The sequence below is a fragment of the Phyllostomus discolor genome, chromosome 4 (assembly GCF_004126475.2).
Source record: "Phyllostomus discolor isolate MPI-MPIP mPhyDis1 chromosome 4, mPhyDis1.pri.v3, whole genome shotgun sequence".
Lineage (NCBI taxonomy): Eukaryota > Metazoa > Chordata > Mammalia > Chiroptera > Phyllostomidae > Phyllostomus > Phyllostomus discolor.
This window is the reverse complement of record NC_040906.2, coordinates 166,505,095-166,525,154: the sequence shown is the minus strand read 5'-3', so window position 1 is coordinate 166,525,154 and position 20,060 is coordinate 166,505,095. Positions and strand designations below refer to the sequence as shown.

At 41.5% G+C, this 20,060-nt stretch overlaps 1 protein-coding gene and 2 long non-coding RNA genes across 4 annotated transcripts in view; 2 read left to right on the top strand and 1 right to left on the bottom strand.

Annotated features, from left to right (window-relative positions):
- FOXO3 (forkhead box O3) overlaps nucleotides 1–20,060 on the bottom strand; it is a 108,905-nt gene that overhangs the window by 67,744 nt on the left and 21,101 nt on the right. The gene's annotated exons all lie outside the window — the stretch shown is intronic.
- Nucleotides 684–14,454, top strand: LOC118500295. The gene is made up of 3 exons (XR_004902856.1): nucleotides 684–695; nucleotides 7,502–7,507; nucleotides 14,280–14,454. It is a non-coding gene; the product is annotated as an uncharacterized LOC118500295 (long non-coding RNA).
- On the top strand, nucleotides 4,552–5,217 carry LOC118500296. Its single transcript, XR_004902857.1, has 2 exons — nucleotides 4,552–4,787; nucleotides 4,834–5,217. It is a non-coding gene; the product is annotated as an uncharacterized LOC118500296 (long non-coding RNA).

Below are 20,060 nucleotides of genomic sequence, written 5' to 3'. Positions count from 1 at the left end.
GACAGAGTTGGCTAGCAGGTAGAATATTTGGTTTCCTGATTTCTGTCACGGTGCTTCTGTTTCTGGATTTCGTTCTTGATAGAGAAATTGCAGTAGCATCAGAAAAGGGCTAGGTGTTGGGTTTTGTTTTGTTTTGTTTTGTTTTGTTTTCTTACCCAACAGGTTCTGAAAAGTTCTTTGAGGATCCTTATACTTAGTTTGGATTGTTTCTCTAGGCTAGTACATGTTCCATTTCCCTCCAGGGGAAGAAAGCAAATTCCCAGTGAGAATAAGCCCCTCTGGTATAGCTACTAGTAATGCCAGAAAATAGGTCTGTGACAGCCAGTTCTAAATCATCTTTAAGTAAGACAGTCAATTTATCCAGGTAACAGCTTTCCAAGGGGTCGAACTGGAGATTTCACTCAATTCAAGCATTTTAAAGATGATTCTGAGTATAAAACAGACACTTAAGCTTTACATAGAGAAATTTCACGTGATCTTGAGGACTGGGAGTAGCAAAGGAAGTTCTACATGATTCCTGATGGACAAAATGAAGGAACTGTACTAGAATGTCTAGTACATTCTAGTACATTATCTTTCAACTACGACATCCCTATGATCCCAAGGTCCTTGGAAAACGGCAGCAGACAGGACCAGACTAAAGGGCAGGCCTGCCACCAACTCTTCGAATGCTGCTGTGCTGAACTGAAGAACTGGTAATGACCAAGATCCATTCTTCTAGGGTAATCCACTATTAAAAAATACGTACTTCAGTGCCTGGCATGTAGTAGGCATCACTAAACATTTATTGAGTAAATGAACAAATTTCTTCCTTTTAAGCATTTGTAGGTAAGGCATCCAAAGAATTTAATCTGTGAGCCCCAAAAGGATGCTTGTATCTGGCTATGTGTCAGGATGGGAGAAAAATAAGAATATGGGCACTCCCTTGGGCCTTGGAGACAGAATTCATCCACAACTGCCTGAGCACCTGAACAGAGCAAGACAAACAGGGTTAGTTAGAAACAAATGCATTGTCTAATTGCATTTTCAAAACATCTAACCTTACCGGAACTAGTGAAGCAAGTTTCTGAAGAAAAGAGTAGAAATTATTATTGTTCTACAGTAGTGGGTTGGCCAAAAAGTTCATTCAGCTTTTCCCATAAGATGGCTCTCGTAATGCTTGTCTTTAACTGCATTTGAAACAATTTTGTTAGATTGTATTGTGACAGCTGTCATATCAATGTGCATTTAAAACAATTTATCAAAATTGGTGAATTTTTGAGTAGCTATTTTAATATTGAAGGTGGAAGAAAATAAGCGACATTTTCAGCATACTACGCTTTATTATTTCAAGAAAGGCAGAAGCACAACTGAAATGCAAAAAAGATTTGTACAGTGAACAGAGGAGGTGCTGTGACTGAATGTGTCAAAAGTAGTCTGTGAAGTTTCGTACTAGAGGTTTTTCTCTGGACAATGCTCCATGGCCAAGTAGACCAGTTGAGGTCCGTAGTGATCAAATCTAGACAGTAATTGAGAACAATCAACCTTCTACCACAAGGGAGATAGCTGGCATACTCAAAATATCCAAATCAATAAAGTTATTGGTGCAAATGAAAAATGTGTCTCTTATTTTATGGGAAAAACCACAGACTTTTCGGCCTACCCATTATTTCGACTAGGGATAAAATCTTTCCTAAGTACGGTATGCCCCTTTGAGTATGAAAGACAAAACACCAAAGTTAGTAATTAGAAAGCCCAGTTCTAACTTCTGTGAGTCTGAGAACCAATGACAACACCTTGCTCCTAAATACTCTAATATCCCTGGGGGGGTGGGGGGGGGAGTCATTTGTTTTTTAAAAATAACAAAACCAAAAGTGAACATGGAAACTTGCTGGCTGAACTGGCACTGCCTTCTTCACTGTACTCCTGTTGAGCCACCGCGTGGGGAGGGACGCTACCCCCACACCCCGTGTCACAGCAAACAGTAACCAGACACAGCATCAGCCCAAGTGCCAGCTCTTAAAACAGCTGTGGGACTAGCACGTGCTAAATGTGATCAACACACACATTTTAACCATTCAAAACACGCAGACTAAGCCCGTGGTAAAGCCCTAGAAAAAGACTGTTGGCTCCCTGGCTCTCTGAACTTGCCTGTTCACAAGGCTGCTTCCTGGGAAGGAGAGGAAAGCTGTTAATGGGGTCTCCTCAATCACAGGGTGGCAGAACTATACAGACACATCACATGTAAGAAGGCTTCTTTCCCTCTTCTCCTTTTGATTTTTGTTCTACCAGTGGCACTGCCACTGTGTATCAAGAACCCAGAGAGTTTAGCGTGAGGGGGAGGGACATCACAATTGCAGAGGCCTGATTGCTATGCGGAAACCACCACCCTACCAGACAGGCGTGCCAATGAACCGCCCCTGGGAAGAGGAGCCAGGGTACAGTTGGTGGTGGTAAACAAAAGGGGTGATGTACTGTGGAATTAGTTTCAAAAAGAATTCCTCATCTCCAGATAAGGGCTGGAGCAACAATTAGTCATTAACTGAGATGAACACTGTTGACAACCAAAGAAGAGACTGATCAGCCTCCTATCAAACCAAGTGAGTTGTGTTCTGACCTGGCCCCACCTCTTATAAATTTATAATTGTCCTGCTTCAGGCCAAAGTTGCTTCGTGGCACACACTGTCTTACTTTGCTTGTAATTCTTACATTAATATATCCAAAACATTTCACCAATGATAATTTGCAAAGTAATTAATTATCAAGTATCACATACTCACGTTACAAGATAAAACTTTTTTCTGGCCTTTAGAGTGATGTGAAAGTACTACATTTTACAAAATATTTGCATCTGTGACTTTTCCCTTCAACCTAACTTTCTAATGTCCTGTCCTACCTCTCCCTCATGCTACATTTCCACGCTTGCCCCCCTCACCTGTCTGTCCTGGCTCCTCATTTTATCTAAGCAGGTAATCAAAACAGGAACACCCCAATATTCCTTATGCTAACTAAAACAAACAAATCTCTTTCTAGGGTGATTCCAATCATCCCTGAAGCATTTGTGAAATTAAGGTAGTTTGCTCTGAAATTCCACCCTTTTTATTTTACTAACAAGTACCAGTTTGGGTAATTTTTTTGTTTTTTTAAAGATTTTATTTATTTATTTGTAGAGAGAGAGTAAGGGAAGAAGAAAGAGAGGGAGAGAAACATCAATGTGTGATTGCCTCTCATGCACCCCCACAGGGGATTTGCCCCACAACCCAGGCATGTGCCCTGACTGGGAATTGAACCAGTGACCCTCTGGTTCACAGGCCAATGCTCAATCCACTGAGCCACACTAGCTAGGGCCCAGTTTGAGTAAGTTTTTAATTGTTCTAAGCCTGTTTCCTTGTCTGAGAAATGAGAAATATTATATATAGAGGGCCTAGCACAGCGTCTGATACACAGTGTGTGTTCAAAAAATGAGCAGTACATAAACAAAAGGATCCCCATCATAAAAGATTGTGACTATGAACTTCACTTACTTTAAATAAAAAGTTTATTTTGGCCTACATGACATCTTAAACTTAAAAATGAAAATTATAAAACCGAGAGGCCACGTCCCTGTGGTACAGTATAAAAAAAATCTGCAGAACAGAAGCATCTGGCTTTAAATACCCTTTTCTCTCGTCTTATCGAGCCGTTATTAATCCATGGGTGAGCCATGTCACCACGAAATGGGAGAAGTCTCAAACTCACCACTCACTTGTGACTTCAGATGTGCCACGTGAGGGCATCTCCCCAGGGATGAACCAGAGGTAGGACAACTCTCTGGATACTAAGGGTCCAAACCAAACCAACAAAAAGGCAACAACAAAAACTAACACTCAGAAACTTAAGGGGACCTGAAACATCCAGGCTCGCTATTTCGGGGGTGGGGGGACAAGGGGCGGCCGAATTCACAGGCTATTCATTTCTAGCAGAGACCCTAAACTATAACAATAATTTGTCACAATGAATGTGAATTGACTATGTCTTATTCACAAATAGGTCGATGTTGAACATAATATCATGTAGTATTAAATTATATGAAGTCTCCACTCTTCAAGACAGTTTTAGGACTATTCACACTCCAGGCAAAGGCCCCAAACCAACAAGAATATAAAATGTGGGGAGTACAAGACAGAAAACTGTACTTGAACAAGTAAAATTAAAAAAAAATATATAAAATGTGTTGGGAAGTTCTTCCAGAGCCATATGAAGGTATAATAATCCACAAAAACTTAACCTGTCACTGAAAAGGACAAAGGAATTTTTTTTATTTTCACCTCATTTAATTTTACCAAGGAATATACTGTTGTCTTTCAGTTCCTCTTTATTACTTATCATATCCACCATACTTCTAGATTTGCATGAGCAAACCTTTCCTGAAATATCTATGCAATAAATCTCGTTTGTTGAAAGTATAAGTTCTTACATCTGCTAGTACCTTCTGAACCCCTGAATAAGCTAATTTTGCATGATGCTGACTTATCTCCTAAAACTACTCAGATTAGAATCAAACATCACCATTTTAGTTAATGCTGCTTGCATTTCATCATCCTTTAACACCATATTCTTTCAGAGTAGCTTAAATCACCATTCCTACTCAATTTCACAGTCAAAGATTCCCTGGGGATGTCTTTCTTTGTCAGATGACACTAGCATAGCACCAAACAAATTAGTGCATGCAATCTCCTCTGAAATCATTCAATCTTCTATAAGAGTAATCTGTCGTTCTAACAGTAAAACGATTTTTACTGAAATCAGCCTGATTCATCTTAAATATCGTAGCATAAGTAAAAGAGAAAGCTACAAATCTTGAAACACAAAAAGAAAAAAAATCTTACATCTGGAGGAATGTGCCATATTCTACCAAAAAGTAGAATTCTACCAAAGATTTATTTATCTCAGAAAACACAAGTAAATACATTTTCAAGTTTTGATACCTCAGTCTGGTCAAGTCATTCCTGAACTCCAGACAAGTGCAGAAACTGACAGGTGCAGAGTCTGCAAGCTACCCTGACACTGACAAACCAACCTTGGGTTCATCACACGAGAGCAGGGTGGCAAGCAAGTGGCCAGTACAGGGTTTGATGAGTTCTGAAGTTAAGGAGCACTGAGGTATGCCTATATATAAATATTTTTACCTGTCTTTTATTGCTTCAAAATCACTGCCTAGTCACACAGAGAAACACTGAAACACTTTACTGGAAGGAAGAGGGAAAAAAAGCATCTTACCAACTCTGCCTACTCTCAATAGTGCCATTAAAAGACCATAGTTAACTCTTGTCTCTCCAATGGGCTACTGCACTGCATAAGACACACACGCACTCTCACCTACACTGTTTATATTAATCAGCCTTTATGTAAATTGAGTCACCTCTCGAAGCTTTGGTCTTTAAGGCTTTCATTTATGACAGCCCACCCTTGCCTACCTCTTCTGGATAAGGCACAACAGGAGACAACACACAAGAATGGGAGGACTCAGAGATCTCTTATAATTCCTTGTATCCACCTTATACCGAATCCTCGAGGCTCTACAAAACCACTTCAGCAGAGTCACAAACTTCATGCAAAAACAAGATTGTTATGGTATCTCTGTTACTCTGGAAGATTTTCTTAGGCAAAGTGGGGCTAGAAAACTAACTGTCAGGCTTAAGTACATGCTGCTACAAGAGTATGACAGAAATGTACAAAGATCTTTAAAGTAATGATGCTCTGGGTTGGCAAGGGTACGAGAAGTGAGCACTTCCATACATTGCTGGCAGGAGTTTAAAGTCCTTCCTGAAAGAAAAAAGAGAGATACTAAGGGAAAAAGTAAAGCTTTAAAGTTCTGCATACTCTGAGGCATCGATTTCACTTCTGGAAATAAAAGATACATTAACACTTACCTATAGGATTCTCATCCGTGATATTTATAACTGCAAAAAAACTGGGGTAGGGCTGGGGCAAGAGGGCTATAACAATCCATCTAAAAATAACAAACTAAATAAATGACATGTTTATTTCACATAATAAAACAATATTATACAATGAAATACTATGCCATCATTCAGGTGATATCGTTGGTCATTTATTCCAGAGAAATGAAACTTATGTTAACACAAAAGTTCATAGCAGCTTTATCCAAAATAGCCAAAAGATGGAAATAACCCAAATACTCATCAACTGATAAAGTGTGATATATCCATAATGGAATACTACTCAGCAACGAACAGGAACAAACAATTAATATTGGTAACAACTTGGATAAGCCTCCAGGGAATTAGGCTGAATGGAAAACACCAAACTCACGAGGTCACATACTGTGTGATTCCGCTTATTTAACATTCCTGCAATGAATAAATTATAAAACGAGAGAGCAGATTAGTGATTGCCAGGGTTCAAGGTGGACATGGGGGAAAGAAAGCAGGTATGACTATAACGGGGCAACAGGAGAAGCCCTCGTGGTGATGGCAAGGTTCTGTGTCTCGACCATCAGTGTGGGGACCTTGGTTGTGTGCACTGTAGTTTTGCAAGATGCTATCACTCGGGGGGCCTGGGTGATGGTACAGGGGACCTCTCTGTATTATTTCACACAATTGCATGTGAATCTACAGTTATTTCAAAGTAAGGTGTTCATTTTTAAGTCATTATTATTTCATGACATGGAAAGTATCCATAATTTCACCCCTTTATTAAAACTAGTTAAGACATAGGATCACAAGGTTCTTAATGCTTAAGGGGAAACCAGGTTTAGGAATATAATACACCGTTATTCCTAAAGCCATAGGAATAATACTTAATTCCAGTCAAAGAAACAACCAGGAAATAATCACAATGCAATGTTAACAACAAACTAAAGAACTACAGGTGATTTTTATTTTCTTCATTTTTGCAACCTGTAATTTTCAAATTTTCTTCAGTGAACATGTATAGTTTATAATAAAAGGAAATCAACTTTTAAAGACTTGTATCCATGGAACACCAATGTGTGTTCAGTTAGTCCTCCCAGGTAACACAACTGGGTTTTGTCAGTAGTCTGTTATAGGGAATGGCTTAAAAACAAAACAAAACAAAACAAAACAAAACAAAACAAAACTGTTAACTACTTGTTGGTAATGGATGTTAACTAAACTTATTGTGGTAATCACTGTTCAATATATAAATATATCAAATCATTATGTTGTGTACCTAACACTAATACAATGTTATATGTCAATTATATCTCAGTAAATAATAAATAATTACCATGGAAGGGAGGCAGGGAGAAAGGGAGGAAGGGAGAGAGGGAGGGAGGGAGGGAATGGCTTAACCCTCAGAAATCTTGAAAGACAGGAACACCTAGTAGCAAGTCAGCTGGGCAGCAGCTCAATCTTGCTCAGAGGACTGATACAAATTCAGATGGGTCTTTAAGGAAAAAAGTCAAATCATCCAATGCTTTCTTGTCAAAATGTGGCTACATTTTAAAAATAAACTTGAAGGGACAATGCATGTCCACAATCAAACACAAATGAGACAGAAAGTAGTTGGAATCCCCATGAAGAGCAAGATAGCCCTTAACAGAAGCAGCCACGTAAGTGGACATGGGATGGTCTTGCTTCTCAGTTATTTCACAGCATTTCAAAGTCTGTAAGTCAGATTTTAATGGACTGAGTTGTTGGTTTTTTAAAAAAAATTAATTTTAGAGAGTGATGAGGGGATGGAGGAGGAGAGGGAGGGGTTGGGGGGAGAGACAGACATCGATTTGTTGTTCCACTCGTTTATGCATTCACTGGTTGTTTTTTGTATGCACCCTGACCAGGGACTGAACCTGTAACCTTGGCATAGGGGGACGACGCTCTTACCTACTGAGCCACCTGGCCAGGACTAAGTTGTTTGTTTTTTAAAGGAGGGTGGGAGAAGGGTTTTAGAAAACAAATCCACGGAACTACAATCAAAAGTTGGCACACTGAAGCTTTCTGTGGCTGATTATCAAGGAAAAGACTAGAGTGTCTTTGTAGAAACATAACATTCCCACTGACTTCCAGGGTAAGGCACACACATATTGTGTGTGAGGTCATAATGCACAGAATTATGAACAGCCTATAGTCTTGAACTATTTATGCTGCTTTCCAAATCAAATACTGAATATCATTTAAATAAAAATAATTGTATTCAAAACATAAATCCACAATGGCTGCTGTGATATGTACACACACATGCCCCTATGTTAGGCAGAGGTGAGCACATACAGGTATGTAGAAATTAATATATATATTTTGGTCCTGGAATAAGCAACAAAGTTAGTACCTAGCAGAATTGTATCTTTCTCTTTCATATAAAATTGCCCTGTCTTAAAAGAAAATCCTCATTAAAAAAGGTTATGTCTTTAAAGGACGTTCACCAACCTGTTTCCACTCAAAAGGGTCGTTTACTTATTAACTGGAAAAATAACAGGGTAAAAGGAAGTGGAGAACAGGGAATAAAAAATAACCTGTACTCGCAGTTTCTCTGGTCTAGGAAGAAGCAAACAGGCCGCATACCATTTTCTAAGAACTCGGCTTACATCTCGACTTTCTTATATAACAATTGTTGGTGATCAGCTTACTAATTACATCTAAAAAGAAAGGGGAGAGAGAAAGAACATTCACAGACAAGAAAGAAATTCCTTCCTGGCCATTGTAAGAAACCAAAAGTGACAGAGGCAGGGGATCAAGTGGAGGTGGCCCCTGCCCTGGGCTGGAAATCTCCAGCCATCACCGGTCCCAGTAACAGGAAAGGGGACTTTCCGCACTTTGCTATATAAATCAGCCATCCGCATCTCGCTATACAGATCTAGTTAGCATTCTTGAAAGCCATTTTTCTGCCAAGCCAATCTCACAAATGGGAGCCTTCCCAGAAGGTATTCAGAATTCTTTCCCTAAATTTTTGTTTCCATGATGGTGAATTTCCAGTAAGTCAATCACCATACAATGTGTGACACTCCTCTTCTCCCCCCACCTCCAAATCTGGACAACCCCAAACCTTTGGAATTACACCTCTGACTCATGTTCTCCTTAACAACTTTGTTAAAGAGAGAGCTTTAGATTTTCCATTTTCCAGCAAGTGGTTCAGAGCAATGGGGCAATGCATCCCAGTGGCTCTTTTCTTCGCATCCTGCTTGTGGTTGCCTCATTTCAATTAATCACTCAGCAACTGCTTGGTAATCCCCTGTCATCCCCACCCTACGCTGTTCGAATCAGCAGAGCTGGGTAGCAACAAGTCTGCAGAAGTCAGCCAATACATTCTCCTCTGTGCCTGAGGTGACTCAAGGGACTATGAAGAAACTGCTGAAAAACACAATTCCAGGGAAGACCGCTTCAGACTGAGAGAGGCAAGGGGGTTTTTCCCTCCCTAGGCTAGGGAACACAGAAGAGAGAATTAAAAAAAAAGGCAAAGATCAAAGCAGAGAAAACCTACAATTGTATGTATCATGAATTCCATGGGAACCAATCCTTAAAGGAAAACACATGCCCTGCCATGCAACTGGGAATCTCAAAACTCCATGAGGGGGAATTATGTTTATATTTTTTACAATGTTTTTTCTTGCTTGCTTTAGTTTGAAGGTTCTCAAATTCTAGCCTAGAATTTATGGGTTTAGAAGAGGTTATTTAACAAGCATGGATGACTATAAGTTTCAGCAAAGGAAGCAGAATCACTAATTTTAAAAAGCAAAGCATGAATTCTAATTTTAGTACCTCTTTAGTACTGTAGTAGGTGGCATGTGATGGACTCTGTGATACATCTCAAGAGTCAGGCAGATCTAAGTGCTTATTAAAAATTAGAGGAAACATGAGGTTTGTTCCTGAAATAGCTCCCTGGCTACTGCACTCACTGTGCGGGAGTCAGGTCTATAGTATGAGCCACCAAAGCCCATTAAAACTGAAGAATAATTGTGTTTAAAAAAATCCTTGAAACATATTAAAATATGGGGTATCTAACCAAGAGAATGCTGGGCTCAGGGGACTGATAACAACACATAATGGAGTCATAGTACCCCTTTGCTCTAAACTGCCAGATTAAATTTAGCCCACAGAATCCCTGATTCCACACAGTCATTATTCAGAATGGATATAAATACCACAAGGCAGCATGAAGATGTCCTGATCCAATTAAAAACAGCACAATCATTTCATTTGATAAGAAAGCAATTTCTCTTAAATGAGCATCCTTGCAGCTGAAAAGAAGAGTGCCTTCCACATTCAGAATCACAAGCAATCTTCGTGCCCAAGCCTATCACCCAGACGCAGCCCGGTGGGCTTCTGCATGTAACGGAACAGAGCAGTTGAAAGGGTGCACCTTCGGGAGGAGGGTACTGTTTTAACGGCTCAACGCGACCCTCTCAGCTCTGGCTCTCCTTTTCATCTCACCAAGAATTTACCATCTGTGAGATGTCAGTCTCTTCACATTGTCCAACGACATCATCCATGTCCTTGCGCTTCCCCCTGAGGACAAGTGAAGACACAACTGCACGGCCTAGTGCAGAGTCGGGCAGAATGACAGGGAACTGGAATGCTGAAATACCTTATTTTTGGCCCATTTATGTAAAATCAATTCCCAGAACTATGAAGGTCATCACTAGAAAAATGAAATGGCAGGTTGGCATGTGAACACCAGCAGACCCTTCGTCATACGGGGTCTTCCAGAGGCCACTATGGTTTCGTGTGCACCCAACCCCGGAAGCTCCCTCGGCACTTCCTATGAACAGAAAAGCAGGATCCATCCTCAAGTCCCAGAAGCAGGAGACGTTAGAAGGCAGGGACTATAATATTTCCTTCGTTACTCCTTTCTTTTCTAGAGTAAATAACCAATCTTTGGGATTTTAACAAACTTCTAACAGAGATCAAACAATGAAATTCACAAAAACTATAAAAAGTTATTTAAATGATTGCAATGAAAGGAAAAAAGGGTCTCCAGTGCCCAAGAGCTTTTGTGTTTTGTTTTGTGATCCTCACCTGAGAACATTCTTTCATTGCTTTTAGAGAGAAAGAAGAGAGAGAAACACTGATGTGAGAGAGAAACATCAATCAGCTGCCTCCCACACACACTCGGACTGGGGATTGAACCCGCAACCTAGGGAATTGAACATGCAACCTTTCAGTTACAGGACAATGCTCCAACCAACTGAGCCACACTGGTCAAGGGGCTTTTGTATTTAAAAAAAAAATTTATGCTGTATTGCATACAAAACTATGACCACGCTTAGAAAATGAATTCAATATAATAAACGCCAAAGTTTTTCTATATCATTAAATTCGGCTTAAGAATTAGAGAGGTGACATTGATCATGCAAAGTGTTTTCACTCTACTTCCTTCTTCAGAAATACTCCCAGTATTCTTAAAAACTCAATCTGCAATACTCATCATTACCTAAAAAACACTATATGCTCACACCTCTCACAAATGCAACAAAAATAAGCTGAAGGCTTTTGGCCTCAACAATTCTTGGCTTGAGGAGAGTTTGCATAACCTAGCTGCTTAGGGGAGGGAAGAGGAGGAAGGGTGGAAGCCATGCCTCTAAAAAAAAATTCGCTCCAAATCTCTCCTTGAGCACAACAGTAAAATACCAGGAGGATAAAGAGGACTATTAGTTCTTACTAGTGTTGTTTGGGAAAACACCGTGAAAATCCCTTGGATCATGAATATCACCAAAATCGGTGTCCCTGACACCTACAGCCCATTGTCATACATGTTCTGAAATGGTTTCTACAAGCACATGAAGGGGGAGAGAGCCCCCCATACGCACACAAAACCGGTCAGGTGAAGCCCATTCGTATCTCACAGCACAGGGACCAGCAGGACTCAGTGTGGAAACTGCTGGAGCTCTGCCAGGTTCAACAAAGCCAGCCACATTTGGGGATGAGGCCCATCTGTCCCAACCTAACCTGACAAGGTCACCACAACACACCAGACCCAGAGTCCCAGAGGGCTCAAGGGGGAATGAAAGACCTGGGCCTTCTACTGGGGAAACAGCCCAAACCGGCCATCTATATTCTTAGATAAAGCAGTAATGAAAAAACAACATGGCCCAAGCCTGAAGAAGGGAATGTCAGAGGGATGCCCAAGTGGCTGAGGTGGGGAAGGAGGAGGACAGTACTGAATGCCTCTCAACTCTCAGAAACCCCTGCAGAACTTGGATGCTGCCACTGTGGTCCATGAGACTGTTCCGCACCTTCATTCTATTAGTGAGAAACCAAAACTCCAGTAACTTGACAGCTTTGTTCATTTATTTGGCTTCTAAACCTTAGGAACATAGAGCAGGCTTTTGATATTCTGTATCTCTCCCAAGAAGGGGAAGGAGAACAGGAACTCTCCTTTCCTCTTCTCTAATGTTTCCCAAACCTCACCTGTTTTCATCTTTTTATAACCATGTGGCTTAAATCAATCTAAAAATCTTAAGCTGCCCTTTTACCCTTCCCTTCTAATTAACCTAACAATTTTGGGGGGAGGGAAAAATGAGAGAGGAGGAGGAGTATCAGCATACAACTTCATGCTGTCTTTTCTCTTTTTGTTTTGTGGTTTTTGAAGAAAAATCAGTTAAGAAAACACATACAAACACAAAACCAAAAAAATGTCCCAAAGAAACACATGATAAGGAAAAAAACATTTAGTTCTCCCTGCCCTTCCCCTCAATTTCTAGCTTGCCTTAGGCATAGTTAACCTTCAGATTCAACCTTTCCTCACTCGTTCAGGCTCATCTATTTAAAAACATTAAGATCTAAAATATCTACACACCCTATTTCACAATCAACATCTTTTGATAAACCAGGAAATAAAAGAACATCTTGTTACTATAATGTGTAATCCTCCCATCTAAGAAAAAACACTTGTACCAAATCCAACAAACATGATCCATTAAGAACAAGCTGGTTTTTTTCTTAGAGGACAACTTTGACTATAAGGTCTGTCCAGAAAGTATCCACCCATGTACTATATGAGAGAGAGATTGATTGATTGATTGAAAAAGATACAAGATACAAGAAACATGGTACATAGGACAATGATGTCTCAGTCCCCTTCAAAGTAGGCACCTTGGGGCCTCACACAGTTCTCCCAGCATCTCTTCCACTGTTCAAAACCCTCTGCAAAATCCTTTGTTGGAATAACCATTAGCTACCCCATTGTATTTTCCTGAATCTCATCAACAGTCTGAAATTTCTTCCTTTTCAAAGACAATTTTGTTTTTGGGAAAAGCCAGTAATTTTTGAAATCCCCAGATCAACTTCTAGTTCTTATACCTAGTTCAGGGGCTGATCTTTGTTGACTGCAGCCTGTACACGTTCAACATTCTCAGGTGTTCTGCTTGCTGCAGGCCTTCTGGAACATGGATCACTTTCAACAGATTGTCAGCCATCTTTGAAACATTTGTGCCATATTTTTATTTGCGCTGCACTCATTGCATTGTCCCCAAAAGCCTTCTGAATCATCTGAATAGTTCCTGCGGAGGAATATTCAAGCTTAATGCAAAATTTGACAAAGATTCATTGCTGTATTCACTCAGGCATTTTGAATGTGACAGCCACACAGTACACATGCTCACTCAGTGGTGTCTACCACCCCCACTGACTTCAGTGAAGCTGTCACTGTGGATTTCGGTCCACTCTCCTTGGCTGGCGGGTTACATCAATGTCACTCAAAACATTATTGTTATATTAACAATGGCTGGACTTTCTCCAGATAGACCTTGTATACATGGAGGACTTGAACTTTAAAAACAAACACTCAACAATATTCCCAATACCTAAATGTTCAAATTAACCTCTAAATTATACATTTCTAAGCAAGCATCCATTTCTCTGTGGACACACTAGAAAAATGCCCTCTCTGATCTCTAATGGTACTGAGATTGGAGAGCAATGAGAACACTAGAATCCTCCTCCTCCCCTCACCCCCTGAATTACTACAGGCAGGGACCATTCTCAGCACCCTCTCAGCAAATGGCTTCTCACAGACTCTGAAACCACAACAAATGTGTGACCCGAGGCACCAGCTGGCAGGCAAATGCCAGAGGCAAAATTCATGGCACTCTCTTTCTGCATTCACACAGACGCTTAGACAGGTGTGAGGAACCACCACTCGACCACATGTGGGACACACACCCTCTCCCCCCAAGCTTCCATTCCGGAAAACCATCAATGAGTACCGAACCTCTCTCTTCAAAAATAATTTCAGGTGAATTTAAAACACATTCCTGCACACTGCTAACAAGGAGTCTAAGTTCCTAAAAAAGAAAGGATTTCTATTACTCAAATCAGGAAGCAAGGAGGAAGGCAGAAGAGATGGGGAATACAGAAATAACTCAAGAAACGTGAAAGCAAAGGGCCTAGCCGACAGTGCTTAAAAACTGGTCCTTTTACCATTTGTTCTTCAAGTTACACAAAGAAATCCAACCATAGCCTTTTATAAACTTTCTTTTCTTTTTAAATCAACTTTTTTGAGGTATGATTTATAAACCAAAAAAAATGCACCCATTTTAAGCATACAGTTAAATGAACCTCTGACACATTTATACCAGTGTAATCACCACAATCAAGACACAGAGCATTTCCATCTCCCCAGAAAGTTTCCTCCAGCCCTTTCCGCAGTCAATCTCCCTGACCTTCATGGCCCCTGGCAATCACTGATACGGTTTCTGTCACTGCGAGTTGGTTTTGCCTTTTCTAGAACTTCATACAAATGGAATCAAATAGTGTGTACTCTTCTTTTGCATAATTCTGAGATCATCCATTTTTGAATTAGTGGTTTGTTTCTCTTTATTGCTGCGTAGTATTCCCACTGTATCAAAATACCAAAATTTTCCAATTTTTTAAATAAAAAGGTGGCAGTCGTTAACTTTAAAACAGGTACATAAACTTTTTAAGAATACTATTATTTCTTTCTTTCAAGGTAACTGGAACCTACAAGTGACTATATAAAGAGAAGATTCCAAAACCCTTGGCCTCAGGAATACAAAGTTCTCTTTCGCTTCACCTTCCTATACAATAAAACTTGTTCAATCACATAAAAAGAAAAATGATAACCTGAGATTTTGTTTACTGCCAACTCAAGATGTTATTTCAAGCTGCTGAAGAACTATGAGGAAACTGTATCCAAGCAAATTTTCATGTGCTGCTTCCTGAATGCCTGACCGACGCGTGAACTTCGGGGCTCCAGTGTGACACGGTTCTGCTCCTTCTGCTTTTGCCTGATGAGTCAGAATTCTGGACTTCACGCTGACTCCCACCACCAGGAGGAGGTGACGGGACTGCCCCTGAGGTGGGGTTGCCCAGAGAAGTCCTGTTTGTTTAAGCTAACTGCCCAAATCATAAAGCCTACTACCGTTTCCAAGGAATACAACTGGAGAAACACTGTTCCGACAGATAAAAAGTGCACCCCTCACATGTTACTCAGCATCAGGATGCTTGCCTCCCTTGCAACAGGCATGGCTATTCTGGATGTAAACAGACCACCCATTATGAAAGGTTCCCAGTGAGTCCAGCTACACCCACTATGGCTTGTGAAACTCATACCCCAGAAGCAGCAACAAGAAATCTTTGTACCTGCAGCCCCCAAAGACCAGGCTCCAAGCAGGTCTTTGTAGCAGTCACAGAGGCAGGCAGCAACATCTTCTATTTAGAAGGGCATGGAGTGCAAAGCCCATTTTCTGACCATTCTGAGCCCACCACCATTTCTGGGCTTCGGTTTCTTCTATCAAATGAGGTGGCTGACCCAGAATGAGCTCCCATGTTCCCTTCAGTCTGAAAGCTGTAACATGAGTCTCATAAAAAAAGCAATGAATCCAAGACTAAATGGAGAAAAGGTGCATATGTTTTATATCATAATAGAATGTGTGAGCATGGCATCCAAAATTCTGATAGAAACATCAGCCTCAATTCTCCATTCATAACTCTTGCCCATTACTTTAAATAAGTACTTTTGTCTATCCATTACCTCTACTCAGTCCTTCTAATTTGACTAGTATCCGTTTTTAAAAAAGGATTTAAATTAAATCCTGTTAATGAGTTGCAGTCTTCACATTTAACTATGTGCCTGTTTTGTCTGCATACTAATGTTGAAAAGTTTTTTATTATGACTTATTGTATAGAACATGATATCCTTTGATTACGAATAAGTATCTTTTCTAGAGGGTAAAAAGTGTCCTTGGGGGAAAAAAACATACCACTTGATTTTTTGTAACAGTTTCAGCCTCGGCAACATGCCTTTGTTTTGATTATTCATGAACTTGCCAGGGATCACTTAAGCTTGGCTAACACTCAGTATAAAACAGTTGGAATTAGGAGGCCTTGTCTTAGAATCCACATTAGCCAGCACTGTGTAATTCAAGAGCCCCCTAAAGTTCCCACAAGCACCTAAAGAAAGCTTTGTTTTCCCAAATACTAGTTAGTGGACCTGGTGCTGTACCTCCAGCCACACGCGGGGCTCTGGCAAGATCCACCCCCTCCCTGACTCCTCCTCCTGCTCTTCAAGTTAACAGCAGCTGAGGCGGAGGTAGCACCGCTGGGCTGGAATGCAGGGTCTGCACCGGCATGTGGGAAAAGGGGCATGGCTGGGGAATAACGCCTGCACTCGAAGAAAAGCAGCCCGCCTCACGGATGAAGCGCTTTCCAAGACAGCCAGGAATGGCGGTGCTGAGAGTGGACGCTGGCAGGAGAGCTTGTGCAGGCACTCAGGCCACAGGACTGAATGTCCCCAAAACTTGGAGAGGAAGTAAACAAGGATCCGGCTGTGCACGTGCCTGTGTGGCCAGGTCCAGTCTCCCGACCCAGTCAGGGGGCGCTTCCAGCACGGAGCTCCAGAACGCGGGCTGCGCGTGATCAGGAAAAATTACACAGGCCAGTTTAAATACTGCCTGTTTCTCCCTACCACTTAGACTTTCTTCTTATTTTCAAAAACAATAATCTTCTGAATAAGTTAAGTGAAGCTGGAACACGGAAAATAGCTGCGTGTAGAACAGTATGCAGGCACCACCACGCAATCCGTTTTTCTCCTCAGAACACGTTTGAATCAAACTACCCGGGCCCCACCGGACCAAAACCAGGTTCGGCTCTTTAGTCTGAGGAAATATCCCCAGGAATGTCCACTTTCAAACGTTCTACTGCAGAACCTACAACACTATGCTTACTTAACAGATGTTAAGGAACTGAAATATTATCATTACTTCCCATGAAAAATCATTACATATTCCTGCAAACTTTTCCATTTCCCAGTCACACCACAACGAACGGTGTTTTAATTTTGTTCTGTTTGCTTAGTTGCAAGAAATAATCCCAGCCGAAAGCAGCAGCACCCTGCTGAGGCTCCTCGTGAGAGGGCAGGGCCCCAGTCCGGCTGTATTTTCTGCTCTGCAGCCGGCCACACTCGGGGAGGCCCAGATCAGCGTTTCCCAGCCAGCAGGATGCTGCATCCTGACTCACCCGCAAAGACTCTCCTGTGGGCCCTGATGTTCTAAGCTTCCACTTAGCCTCTGCCTTTGGGGGGAGGAGGCAGGAGACTGGGAGATAGAAGGTAGAAGCAGTGCAGACGGGAGGGAGGAAGGGAAAGCTCAGTTTGTGCCTAGGCACACAAGTCTCATCTGGTGTAAGTGCATTCTTGTACAGCTGATTGTAACTCAATTTCTGAAACCTGGTTTTTAAAAATCTAACAGCTCATTAATGAAAGAAAATTTTAATTGTAAAACAATCTCAGATTATATCTTTTTGTACATCTTAATGTTTCAAATAGTTTAGCTTAAGAAACTAATGTTCTATCCAATGGTCCACGCAAAAGAATCAGCACACTAGCAAAAAGAACAAGCCCAAGTGCAGAGGAAAACAGGAGCTACATTTCAAAAATATAGTGAAGAGTATATGTCAGAAGTAATTTACTCAAAGAACAACTCAAACCTATTATCTCCACATTTGTTGATTTATCAATTTAAAAAATGTGAAATAAAATACATTTTTTTAATCCTCACCCAAGGATATATTTTTTAGTGATTTTAGAGAGAAAGGGAGGAAGGGAGGGAGGAAGGGATGGGGGAAGGGAGACAGAGAGAAAAAAGGAGAGAAGTAACGATGTGAGACAGAAACATCAATCAGCTGCCTGTTGTAGGTGCTGCTACAGGATTGAACCAGCAACCTAGGTATGTGCCCTGACCACAGTTCAAACCTGCAACCTTTCGGTTTATGGGATGATGCTCCAACTGAGCACCCAGCCGTGGTAGGTCCCAAGCAATGCAAATGGTTAACAGACGGTCACAAGAATTTAGAGTTCTCTGTGTTTTTAGATGAAACCTTACACACAGGAGACAGGTCCCTTTTGCCTCACTGCAAACAGGAAGTCCTGGGAAGGACGACAGCAAGACTGGCGAAATGCTAAAAGAGGAGGGAGGGGACAGGGGAGCCCTTCTCCACTGTGTGTCCCAGTTAATATTACTAGTTTGAAAACACTGAGTCATCTCAAATGCAAGAATCCTTAAGTTTTCTATAAAAACATTTTGTGCTATGCAACACAAGTGGTCCAAAGGAAAGCTCCAGGTTCCAGAACTAAATGTACCATCAGGCAAGTGGACGAAGTACAGATAACCTCCGAGAGAAATTAAACATTTCATCTAGACTTTCTGATGACAATGCAGAAGCAGGAGAGTACATTGTACTTTAAACAATGCCTGGTCTGTTTGTCAAACATGGACAGGCCTAAAATGGACGGGGAAAAAGGACAGTACTGAGCCAAAGCTTTAACTTTAAAGGCAAAGTGTGGAATCTGTGTGCACACACATACAAATATGTTACTGTACAAACTGGCAAATGTATGTACCACAGACGGGCACACAAACCTCCCAGTGCTGCCACATGCTGACGCCCACCAATCCTACCTCTAATGCCCTTCGATGGAAGCACCTCACTCCCCTGAGTGGTGTGGGAACCAACTCTGCCCAGGAAGAAGCAGTCTCAGGACCCCTCATCTGCTGTCTGGAGGCCTACTGCAGCCCTGAACATCTGCTGTGAGGGACAGAGGCCTCCGAGAGAGGAGTGGGAGCAAGGAGGAGGAGCAGGCACACTGGGTCTGTCTTCACTCTGCCTCGCAGAAGCTGGGTGAGCTCTGGCCCACTGGATGCACCAAACACCTACTGGGAACCAATCAGGGGCCAAGCCCAGCTTTGAATCTCAGTTTCTTCAGCAATTAAAAAGGAATAAACTTTGTCTTCAAGTTTATTATGAGGATGGTACTCAAAACACATTAATCCAGTTTCCTTCCTGGCTCCCTAGCACCTTGGCTGAGGCCAACTTCCTGAGAACGAGTTTAGTCTCCCACCCCCCGAGTCCTGCCAGAGGCTATAGACCACACCAGTGCACTTGTGCAGGCCACACACCTGCTCCCAGGCACTCCCCTAAACCCCAGCCCCTTCTGCAGAGCTCCTGCACTTCTTGGTACAGACAATTCCTTATACCTGGACTTTTGCCTTCTGTCCACCTCGTCTCATTCCTCAGTCCCCCACCCCCGCCCTCTTGTCAGTTTTCTCTGTTGGACTGCCCCAAGAACATTCCCAAAGAACCTAATCCAACTGCTTCATCTGTAAATCCAGGTCACTTCCTAATCTAGAGTCATGCACATCCAACCAAACTCTGGGTATGTCAGAAAAGGATTTATAAGGCTAGACAGACAGACATAAATATGTCAGGGAGAAAAGAACACTCGAACAGACGGACTGGCTCATGACCTTGGATAACCAAATTTCAAATATGAGAATGTCAACTATTAGATCAGTATCCTCTTTATGATGTCCTAAGAGCAAAGATTCTAGGTAACAGAAAAAAAGCCAAGCTTCTTCTGTGAAACCGATCTGTTTTTATTTAAAGGCAATTACACATGTGGAAGCTGATCTTATGTCCCTTTTTGCTTCAGCGGCTATAAACTCAAGAGCCAAATGTGCGGCCTAATCTAGCACCTGTCAAGCACTATATTGTCCTTACCCTTAGGCTTCATCCTTTTATACCGCACATATTTTTTGTAAGCTGCCACTATAATACAACAGGGGCACAAGCATAAACTAGAAATTTACATCTTAGGCTAAGGCGGTT